The sequence below is a fragment of the Dermochelys coriacea genome, chromosome 8 (genome assembly GCF_009764565.3).
Source record: "Dermochelys coriacea isolate rDerCor1 chromosome 8, rDerCor1.pri.v4, whole genome shotgun sequence".
NCBI classification, from domain to species: Eukaryota; Metazoa; Chordata; order Testudines; family Dermochelyidae; genus Dermochelys; species Dermochelys coriacea.
Genome location: NC_050075.1, coordinates 6346566 through 6358564, shown reverse-complemented (window position 1 = coordinate 6358564; position 11999 = coordinate 6346566).

Below are 11999 nucleotides of genomic sequence, written 5' to 3'. Positions count from 1 at the left end.
ACCCAAGAAGTTGCCCCTAGTAAGAACAGCGTGGCTTGTGGGTAGTTTTCCTGGCTGACGCATGCCAGAGCTCGCTTTGTCACAACCACAGGAGAAAAAAAGCCCAGAGAATTGTGGAAGATTGGTTTGATAACAGGGTGGGGGTGGACACACTGCAGCAAGCCAGTCAATCTGCAGCTCTGTACATCAGAGAAGTCTTCTTGGGATGGGTACAGCCAGCTTTGCCCATTCTCTTTTGGGTCTGATGCTGCATAATCTTTATCTTCTGCTGCAAATGAGCTCTGAGCTCAGCTTTGTGAGGCACTTTTGCCTCCCAGTTGTCACCAGCTGCTCCTTTGCAAAGGTGATGTGGGAGCCTCAGATAAGGCCAGTGTTCTGAACTCTTCCATGGCTGCCATAAGGGAAGCAGGTCCTGGCAGCATTTTCCTTGGGAACATTAAATATACTGGGCCAAGACTGGTTCATCAGCTGAGGGTATTTGCTGGATGTGCCTAATATACCATTTGGTGGGCAAAAGGTCAATCAGCACAAGGAACTGGACTCAATGATGATTAAGAGTTAATTAAAAATACTGGCCCAGGTTTTCAAAATTTAAGGCATGCAAAATGGAAATGCAAAAATACATGCACGTTTCTGTATCTAATTTGCATGCAAGGTTGCTGTGATGGTGCACAGAAGCATGGGAATTAATTGCATGGACAACTGACCAGTTATGTGTCTAACTGGTCATTTGCACTTGAAATTATGACAATCACATGTGCATTATTGGTAATTGTGTGTGCAAACAGAGTGCCCAAATCTGCATACAATTTTGTGCATGTACATTTTTTGAGATGCAATTCTCAGACTGCCAGGCTAAGGTCACTGGTGGGCCAGGATATTCAGAGGCATCTTTAACTTACATATTAAAAAAGAAGAAGAAATCCCAGGCATGTTCTGGTCTTACTGCCTTTTAATATAACATGAAAAGGGATAGCGGAGTGGACATGTATGCAAGGAGGCCCCCCAAAAGACCAGATCTGATGGGCCAGATTTTCAGAAGTGCTCTGCAGCCAACAACTCCCAAAATTCTCCATGGGAGCTGCTGAAGAACTGTCCAGTGTTCCTAAATGCAGCCTGATGGTCTTTTGGAAATCTGGCCCAATATTCTTTAAACACCATAAAAAGGCACAGACACAATCCCACGCCCCTTTGCTCATGGAAAATCCTACAGAACTTAATTATTAGGAATGATAACTCTTCTATAGTTTTTTTTGGACTGAAATAGAAAATAATTTCTGGCTGCTAAATCATTTATAGGACATTTTAAAAATCCTATAGCTTCGGTAGCTTTTTAGAGTGATTTCTCTAGAACCTTATTACATTCTATAGGGCTTTGCCAGTCACCTTTTAAATGATGTGCTCATGTGCCATGTGATGTCAATGGTGTGCAGGATGATGGGTATTTGAGGACACCATCCCCCTGCCGGGGACTCGTTCCATAAATGCCTCTGATTTTAGCAGAATGGGGCAGGGGGGCTGGTAGTTCTGTACTAGACATAAGTCTAAACCACACAGTGTAGATCCAGATCAAACTTCCCCCAAATTCAGGCATGTTTGGATTCAAGAACCCAGCTGCAAAATGGAAGTCCAGGTTGTAGGTTGTCTGGATTATGGAAGAGGAGGGATGATGTGTGTCAAGAAGCTGTTGGAGGACTGGGGGGGGGGCGTGCAGTAGGGCATTAGAGGACAGAGTGGAGTAGTACCGGCAGAGAGGCTGGTCGCTGGAGGAAAAGGAGTCCCTGCTGTCTCATGAACTCAGCTGTATAAAAGTGGTCTTGGAACTGACTGTCTCATGCAAGGTCAGTATTGGGCATTGATCTGTACTGTCGGGAACACCTTTACCTTGGCAGGGAAGTGCACTAAACGACCAGCTCTAACAACTCTGACCCAATTAAGGCTCCACCCTCCTTGCCTGCAGAATCTGTGCGCAGATGCCATCTGCTGCTTAGCGCCAATCCCTGGTCAGTTCCCAGCTTCCCAGCACGTCCGTTCCCACCTCGTAGCTTGCGGAGCTGGAAGGCTGGTCTCACCCCGTCAGTCATGGTGACCTGGCGACGGTTTTGCGGTGAATGCGGGCTTGGATCCATGTTTTGGCTCTCGTTCTCTGGGCTGCTCTCGCCTGCTGCTCGGCGCACGCTACTAGTTGTAATACGATAACTATGTCGGATGTGCTGATAGGCCAGGCTTCCTGTGTTGGGCAGCAGCATGGCAGGGAGTGTTATGGTTACTGAGTGCAGTTACAACACATGTTTGCTTTTAAAATACTGCCATTTAAATCAGGGGCCTTGGGCCAGATTAGGTTACATCCCCGCAGGCCCTCCCCTCAGCGAGGCGGTTGGCTCTGCACTGGTGCCTGGTGGAGAGCTGGTTCGCTGTGTAACTTTGCCGCACCAAAGATCTCTGCATTTCACTGGCAGTAAATCATTATGAAACCTCGCCTGTGCGGGCTACAGAGGATGCATTTTTTCAGGCGCTTTTCAGGCCTGTTTCCTATGTGGCTTCCGCTGGTCCAATGCACTGGGAGTTTACTCCTTCCTCAGACAGCCATTTAAAGGGGATTCAGTGTCTTTCGGTGCATGCATTTTGGTGCAGGGACAACAGTCACTTTAGGAACATAGGAATTGCCAGATGGGTCAGATCAAGATTCATCCAGTCCCATACTCCTGTCTCTGACGCTGGCCAGGACCAGATGCTGCAGGGGAAGGTGTAAAAACCCTATGGTAGCAGATGTGGGATAATCTGTCCCCGCTTCTCCCTCACATTAGGTCTCATCCTGGTCTCTAATAGTTGGAGATGAGCAAGATGAGCAGAAGCCCTGAAGCACAAAGCACCTTCTAACACCTTCCTGTCCCGGCTCCACTCCAGGATCCCCAGAGCTACAGAGCGCGCCCCCCGCTCATGGGCCCATGGGACTGTTCTCTTGGAGATGGAACACACCCCTTTCTGGGAGGTGGGAGATCTGTGAGCAAAGGTGTTCTCTCCCCATGCAGATCACAAGGGCACAATCTGGCACTCACTTATTTTGATTGTTGCTATCTGATAAATGGCTGCGTTTCACAATGGGCAGATTCTCGAGCCGTGGCCATGGCATCACAAGAGTTGTCAGATTCACTTCTGGTAGGGAAGTGGTGGGGAGAGGGTTTGGTTTATTTTTTCCATGTTTCTGTCATTCGAAATGGGCTGGAGAGATTTGCACAGAGCAAAGGGACCTACAAGTGGCTGGAGATAGCCCCTGGAGGATACCCTGCCCTCTCCCCCAAAGGGCCTTCCAGAGTGGGCACAGAGGTTCTGTAGCAGCCCTGCTCTCAGCTCCTGGGGGCATGGCATCATGCATGGCACTATGGGTATGTGCATACTGCAATCACAGGGTGTGATTGCCACTGGAGCTGACATACCCGAGTAGCTAGTTCGGGTCCCGGAGCAGTGATGCTGTAGCAGAGTGCCTTTCAAGCGTGGGCTGTGCAACCATGCCTGGAGCCCTGCATAATTACTTGCATGGCTACAACTTTACTCCCCTGGGACCTGAACTAGAAGACAACAGACAATGGGAGAGAGGGTGAGGAGACCACAGCAGGGGTCCATGGGCATGCGGACTGCTACATGCACAATTTTCCAGGGTGAGGCCTTTTTTGATAGGCTATAAATAAATGAGATACTAAGGCTGTCACTGATCTCTGCTGGCTGCTTACCTAGCCTGCCTATGTTGTGGGTTTTGTCCAACTAGCTGAGATGCTGCAACTTTGACTGAGCACGTGACGTTTTCAGAAGGTCAGTCGACCCGAGGTAAGAGCTTAGGCCCACCGGACCTATAGGAAATAGGCCCACAGATTCCTGCAGATGGAAACTGTGGAGTCTTCTAAGGCCTCAGGGCAAGTGGGCTCTGGTTTGGGCTGGGGCGGTGGATTTCAGAGCCTTCCTGTCATTCTGCGGGAATAAGCTGTGTTTTTGCAAAAGGTGGGGAGAGGAGAAAGCCAAGCCAGTCACCTGTGTTCCTTTTCTGCTCTCTCTTTTAACGGCAAGAAGGGAAAAAATAATTAAGTAAAAAAAAAAGAAGACGAAGAAAGAGAGGATGAAATTCACTTTGCCTACAAAGAGCAATAAGTAGGCTTGCAGATTGGTGAAAAGCACAAGGCTTAGGGCAAATCCAGCCCCCCCCCCCCGAAACCTGGGGAAAGGGATCTAGTTTCCAATGTTGGTCTTGGTCCGTGAGTGAACTGATTGTGGTGTTCTCAGCCTAGTCACCAGTACAGCATGGTCTCAGCATGGAGCCACTATACACTCTCCATCTCTGCTCAAGAGGGGCTAGAATGAGAGGAACGCGGGTGCTGTGCATCAGGACTGGGGGTACTGCCAGAGCCGCATGGAGGCTCAGGACTGTAATCCGACAGGTATGGCAGGCCAGGTGTGAGGTGCGCTGGCAGAGCTGTGTGGTGAGGATGCTGCTGCGACAGTGAAGTGGCTGACTAACCAGTACCGTGTTGGCTTCTGCCTGGTCTAATGACGGGTCAGTTGCTGGGTGTGGCCCGCCCATGTGCCACTTCCTAGCTGAGCTCGCTGCACGCTAAGGGGCTTCCCTGGTAGCTCTCAGGCCCTGAGAGTGAAAACCGATCCATGCTGGGTAACTTATACTTTCTCGCCCCTCCTGCCAAGGGCATGGGAAGAACACGGCTGCCTCAAGGGGTGGGTGGGAGGAAGAGGTCCATGGGCCCGCTGCTATTTATTCCTCAGCCCTAAGCCACTGTAGGATGATACAGTGAAGCAGTGTCGTTGCCTGGCTGGTGTGAGGCGAGGTAATACGTTCCAGGCACCCCTCCCTGGTCACCCCCCTCCAAATCCCCCCGCGCTCCCGCATGCACGCGCTTGTTCGGCTGATGACTAAATAAGGACGAGCTGCAAACACAGGGCTGCTAAAAATAGAGCTCCGCCAAGAGCTCTGCTGACCTTCGGGACCCTCCCCTACCGGAGTCAGTGACTGGGCGTGTAAACTGGGGCCCATCGGAACATTGCTCCCCCTCCCCACAGTGCACATGCAGCTCCGCAGCCAGAGAAGGCAGCCGGTCGCGCTGGGTCTGATCAGCCAGGGAAGGAGGGAGGCACCTAGGGAAAACTGCATCTTCCCTCCAGTCTCCAGCCCCGCCCCCCGTTCCGAGAGTGGAGAGAGGGCAGTGGTGGCTGCACCGCGGTCTCCACAGCTCCTGGGCTTCTCTGATGTGTGGGGATTAATTCTAATGTTCAACGTGCTTGCAGATCTGCCGACACTGGCAAAGCGCAGAGCACATTTGTCACTGATCACTATCGGCTGCATGTCACTAAAATGATTTCTTTCTTCGCCGCATCATTCTGCATGCTGGGGGCAGGGCAACTATTGAGTAAATAAACGTTAAAGTCCCAAAGTGCTGTTTCTTACCCCCCTCCTGAGCTACCCGCCCGGACGATGCTCCATTCCCTGTGGGAAAGCAGCTAGGACAGTTAAAGGAGAGGATGGGTGTGTGGGTGCTGGGAGCAGGAGTTCCAAGGAGTTCCTCTAAGTGTGAGAAATAAACCCAACATTAGTCGGGCTGGAGCACAATGAACTTGCATCAGAGACACCCGGGAAGAACTGAGAGCCTCTGTGTAGGTGCGTGCATATCCCATTTTTGTGAGGTTCATCATTCCAGACCTCCCACCTCCGAAGCTCCCACTCTCCAGCCCAGGCAGATTATCTGAAGCCTAGAAATGCACAGCAGGTCCCTGACAGGGTAGGTCCCACAAACATAGCAGAAGGTGAGGAAGGAGGCAAGGACTTCAGGGAATGGCCTTTTCTCCAGCAGGAACACATGTAAGCAGTTGCAAGGAGGAAGGGAGGTTAGCCTGGTCTGGCAACCAGCCGGTTCCCCGGCCAGTACTCCTATTCGTTTACCAATGCTGTAGAGTGTGGTGATCCCGTGAGGGCGTCCTTTGCATTCGCTGTGAGCATCTCCATGTGCCCTTCTAACATCCGCACTCTCAGGATGTGTAATACTGGACTGGCTTCAGCTCAGACATCTACGTGGCTATTCCAGTGAGGAAGGACTATTTGGGGAAGCATTTCCAGGATCAAGTGTACAAGCAGCCCCTGATGCTTCGGTAAAGTACTCGTCTAAAGTATTGTATTTATACCAGGCCTTTGCTTGCATGGCGATTCATAGAAATGTAGGAAAACATGTTCCTGCCCAAAGAACTTATAATGCAAATGAAACAACTGTGGATTATGTTGTTTTCATTGCTGAATTTTCTCTTTTCTTCCTTGTGAACTTTCTACTCCTTCCCTGGGTCTCTCTCTCTGGGTATGTTCTACACTACGAAATTAGGTCGAATTATAGAAGTCGGTTTTGTAGGAAAGGTTTTTTATACAGTCGAGTGTGTCCCCCCCCACACAAATGCTCTAAGTGCATGTAGTCAGCGGACTGTGTCCACAGTACCGAGGCAACCGTCGACTTCTGGAGCTTTGCACTGTGGGTAGCTATCCCACAGTTCCCGCAGTCTCCACCGCCCATTTGAATTCTGGGTAGAAATCCCAGTGCTGCTGGGGCTAAAACATTGTCGCGGGGTGGTTCTGGGTACATATCGTCAGGCCCCGTTCCCTCCCTCCCTCTGTAAAAGCAAGGGCAGACAATCGTTTTGCACCTTTTTCTTGAGTTACCTGTGCAGATGCCATACCACGGCAAGCATGGAGCCCTCTCAGCTAACCGTCAGCGTATGTCTCTGCGTGCTGGCGGAACGATACTGCATTGTTACACAGCAGCAGTTTATTGCCTTTTGGCAGCAGACAGAGCAGTAGGACCGGTAGCCATCGTCGACGTAGTCCTGGTGCTCTTTTAACCGGTGCGCCTGGCAAACATGGGAGTGACTCAGCCAGGTCTTTTCCTTGTTTCGTCTCATGGCAAACTGAGTGCACTCCTCAACCTACTGGCAGTGCCACTGTCTTTTAATTTGCAGCCAGCAGAAGACGATGGCCAGTAGTCATACTGCACCGTCTTCTGCCGAGCACCAGGAGGTGACGATGGCTAGCGGTCGTACTGCATAGTCTGCTGCCAGCATGATGTATAAAGATAGATGAAGTGGCTCAAAACAAGAAATAGACAAGATTTGTTTTGTATTCATTTTTCTCCTCCCTCCCTCTGTGAATCAATGGCCTGCTAAACCCAGTTTGAGTTCTATCCTTGAGGTTTGAGTTCTATCACTGAGGCGGCCATTCAGTTTCTCGCAAAGCCAACCCCCTTTGTTGATTTTAATTCCCTGTAAGCCAAACTCTGTAAGCCATGTTGTCAGTCGCCCCTCCCTCCATCAGGGCAACAGCAGACAATCGTTCAGCGCCTTTTTTCTGTGCAGACGCCTACCACAGTAAGCATGGAGTCGCTAGATCACTTTGGCAATTAGGAGCACATTAAACACCACACATTATCCAGCAATATAGCCAGCCCCAGAACCTGGCAAGTGAAACCGGGCGAGTAGGCGACATCAGCGCGCGGGGGTGACAAGAATGATGAGGACATGGAACAGATTCTCTCAAAGCACAGGCCCTGCCAATGTGGACCTCATGCTGCTATGGGGCAGGTTCATGTGGTGGAACGAAGATACTGGGCTCAGGAAACAAGCACAGACTGGTGGGACCGCATAGTGTTGCAGGTCTGGGACGATTCCCAGTGGCTGCGAAACTTTCGCATTCCTAAGGGCACTTTCATGGAACTTTGGACTTGCTTTCTCCTGCCCCTGAGGGGCAAGAATACCAAGATGAGAGCAGCCCTCACAGTTGAGAAGTGAGTGGCAATAGCCCAGTGGAAGCTTGCAAACGCCAGACAGCTACGGTACGTTGGGAATCAATTTGGAGTGGGCAAATCTACTGTGGGGGCTGCTGTGATGCAAGTAGCCAACGCAATCAAAGATCTGCTGATATCAAGGCTAGTGACCCTGGGAAATGTGCAGGTCATAGTGGATGGCTTTACTGCAATGGGATTCCCTAACTGTGGTGGGGACATAGACGGAACCATATCCCTATCTTGGCACCGGAGCACCAAGCCAGTGAGCACATAAACCGCAAGGGGTACTTTTCATAGGCTGCAAGCTATGATGGATCACAAGGGACGTTTCACCAATATCAACGTGGGAGGCCGGGAAAGGTACATGACGCTCGCTCTTCAGGAACTCTGGTCTGTTTCAAAAGCTGCAGGAAGGGACTTTTTTCCCAGGACCAGAAACTAACTGTTGGGGATGTCTGAAATGCCTATAGTTATCCTTGGGGACCCAGGCCTACCCCTTAATGCCATGGCTTCTTGAAGCCCTACATCGGCAGCCTGGAGAGTAGTCAGCGAGCTGTTCAACTACCGGCTGACGCAAGTGGCAGAATGGTGGTAGAATCTGCATTTGGACATTTAAAAGCGCGCTGGCGCAGTTTACTAACTCGGTTAGACCTCAGCGAAACCAATATTCCCACTTTTATTACTGCTTGCTGTGTGCTCCACAATATCTGTGAGAGTAAGGGGGAGACGTTTATGGCGGGGTGGGAGGTTGAGGCAAATCGCCTGGCTGCTGGTTACGCACAGTCAGATACCAGGGCGGTTAGAAGAGCACAGGAGGGTGCGGTGCACATCAGAGAAGCTTTGAAAACCAGTTTCATGACTGGCTAGGCTACGGTGTGAAAGTTCTGTTTGTTTCTCCTTGATGAAATCCTCCGCCCCTTGGTTCACTCTACTTCCCTGTAAGCCAACCGCCCTCCCCACCTCCCTTCGATCACTGCTTGCAGAGGCAATAAAGTCATTGTTGCTTCACATTCATGCATTCTTTATTAATTCATCACACAAATAGGGAGATAATTACCAAGGTTGCCCAGAAGGGGTGGTGGAGCAGGGAAGGACAAGGCCACACAGCACTTTAAAAGTTTAAAACTTATTGAATGCCAGCCTTCTGTTACTTGGGCAATCCTTTGGGGTGGAGTGGCTGGGTGGCCAGAGGCTCCCCCACCGCGTTTTTGGGCATCTGGTGAGGAGACTGTGGAACTTGGGGAGGAGGGTGGTTGATTACACAGGGGCTGTAGTGGCGGTCTGTGCTCCTGGCCTTTCCTGCAGCTCAACCATACGCTGGAGATATTAGTTTGATCCTCCAGCAGCCTCAGCATTAAATCCTGCCTCCTCTCATCACGCTGCCGTCACCTTTCAGCTTCAGCCCTCTCTTCAGCCTGCCACTTACTCTCTTCAGCCCGCCACCTCTCCTCCTGGTCATTTTGTGCTTTCCTGCACTCTGATATTGTCTGCCTCCACGCATTCGTCTGTGCTCTGTCAGTGTGGGAGGACAGCATGAGCTCAGAGAACATTTCATCGCGAGTGCGTTTTTTTCGCCTTCTAATCTTCGCTAGCCTGTGGGAAGGAGAAGATCCTGTGATCCTTGAAACACATGCAGCTGATGGAGAAAAAAAAAAGGGACAGTGGTATTTGAAAAGACACATTTTATAGAACAATGGGTACACTCTTTCATGGTAAACCTTGCTGTTAACATTACATACATAGCACATGTGCTTTCGTTACAAGGTCCCATTTTGCCTCCCCCCCCACATCCGCGTGGCTAACAGCGGGGAATATTTCTGTTCAGCCATAGGCAAACAGCCCAGCAGGAACGGGCACCTCTGAATTTCCCCTTAAGAAAGCAGCCTATTTCAACCAGGTGACCATGAATGATATCACTCTCCTGAGGATAACACAGAGAGATAAAGAACGGATATTGTTTGAACACCAGCAAACATACACTGCAATGCTTTGTTCTACAATGATTCCTGAGTACGTGCTACTGGCCTGGAGTGGTGAAGTGTCCTACCAGGTTGGATGGAATAAGGCTGCCCTCCCCAGAAACCTTTTGCAAAGGCTTTGGGAGTATATCCAGGAGAGCCACGAATGCCAGGGCAAATTCATCATTAAACATGCTGGCTTTTAAACCTTTTATAGTATTTTAAAAGGTACACTCACCAGAGGTCCCTTCTCTGCCTGGTGGGTCTGGGAGGCAGCCTTGGGTGGGTTCGGGGGGTACTGGCTCCAGGTCCAGGGTGAGAAACAGTTCCTGGCTGTCGGGAAACCGGTTTCTCTGCTTGTTTACTGGGAGCTATCTACAGCCTCCTCATCATCATCTTCCTCGTCCCCAAAACCTCCTTCCATGTTGCCTCCATCTCCATTGAAGGAGTCAAACACAACACAGCTGGGGTAGTGGTGGCTGAACCCCCTAAAATGGCATGCAGCTCATCAAGAAGTGGCTGTTTGGGCCTGCCCCGGAGTGGCTGTTCGCCTTTCTGGTTTTCTGGTAGGCTTGCCTCAGCTCCTTAAGTTTCACGTGGCACTGCTTCGGGTCCCTGTTATGGCCTCTGTCCTTCATGCCCTGGGAGATTTTCACAAATGTTTTGGCATTTCGAAAACTGGAACATAGTTCTGATAGCACTGATTCCTCTCCCCATACAGCGATCAGATCCCGTACCTCCCGTTTGGTCCATGTTGGAGCTCTTTTGCGATTCTGGGACTCCATCATGGTCACCTCTGCTGATGAGCTCTGCATGGTCACCTCTGCTGATGAGCTCTGCATGGTCACCTGCAGCTTGCCACACTGGCCAAACAGGAAATTGAAATTCAAAAGTTCACGGGCCTTTTCCTGTCTACCTGGTCAGTGCATCTGAGTTGAGAGTGCTGTCCAGAGCGGTCACAATGGAGCACTCTGGGATAGCTCCCGGAGCCCAATACCATCTAATTGCGTCCACAGTACCCCAAATTTGACCCAGCAAAACCGATTTCAGCGCTAATCCCCTTGTCGGGGGTGGAGTAAGGAAATCAATTTTAAGAGCCCTTTAAGTCGAAAAAAGGGCTTTGTCATGTGGACGGGTGCAGGGTTACATCGATTTAACGCTGCTAAATTCGACCTCAACGCCTAGTGTAGACCAGGGCTCTCTCTCTCTCTCTCTCTCTCTGAAAGTCTTTGTAATTTTTATAGGTTTCAGAGTAGCAGCCGAGTTAGTCTGTATTCGCAAAAAAGAAAAGGAGTACTTGTGGCACCTTAGAGACTAATAAAGTTATTTGAGCATAAGCTTTTGTGAGCTACAGCTCATTTCATCGGATGCATTTGGTGGAAAATACAGACTTGATTAGCAACATCTTCCGAGCAGGACACTCATTTTGACAGGATTGTTTAACGTTTGTAATTGACAGAGAAGGCAGGAAAATAAAAAAAACAAAACTTCAGAGATGTTCCAATAAGCCTCTTTTACAGACTAGCCTCCTTTTGGTGTGGGTCCAGCAATCACTCACACCCCCATGGTTACTGTCCTTTGTTCCAGTTTCTTTTAGGTATCCTTTGGGGGTGGAGAGGCTCAGGTCTTCAGCTTGCTCAAGAGAGGCTAGTCTGTAAAAGAGGCTTATTGGAACATCTCTGAGGTTTTGGTGTTTTTATTTTCCTGCCTTCTCTGTCAATTACAAACGTTAAACAATCCTGTCAAAATGAGTGTCCTGCTTGGAAGATGTTGCTAATCAAGTCTGTATTTTCCACCAAATGCATCCGATGAAGTGAGCTGTAGCTCAAGAAAGCTTATGCTCAAATAAATTTGTTAGTCTCTAAAGGTGCCACAAGTCCTCCTCTTCTTTTTTGTAATTTTTGACAGACATGTGAACTAAGCATGCGCATCATTGGCTCAAAGTCACGTTCTAGATTTATTTTGTATCTGCACAACTAAATGTTTTCCCCGGATACAATTTTGCTCTTCAGGAGGCTGCTGGGGCTTTTCTCTTTTTCTTTTCTTTATGTATGTGATTTTGTTATTTGTCCTATGAAATGTTTTGCTGATAGAGATAGACCCAATTCCTAACCCCAAACCCCCTGAAATTCAGGGATGGTCGAGATCTGCATCCATATGTGGTGGCTGGAGCCATTTAAAAGGTAAAGAATGGCAGAAAGAGTCACTTTCTTTAGAACTT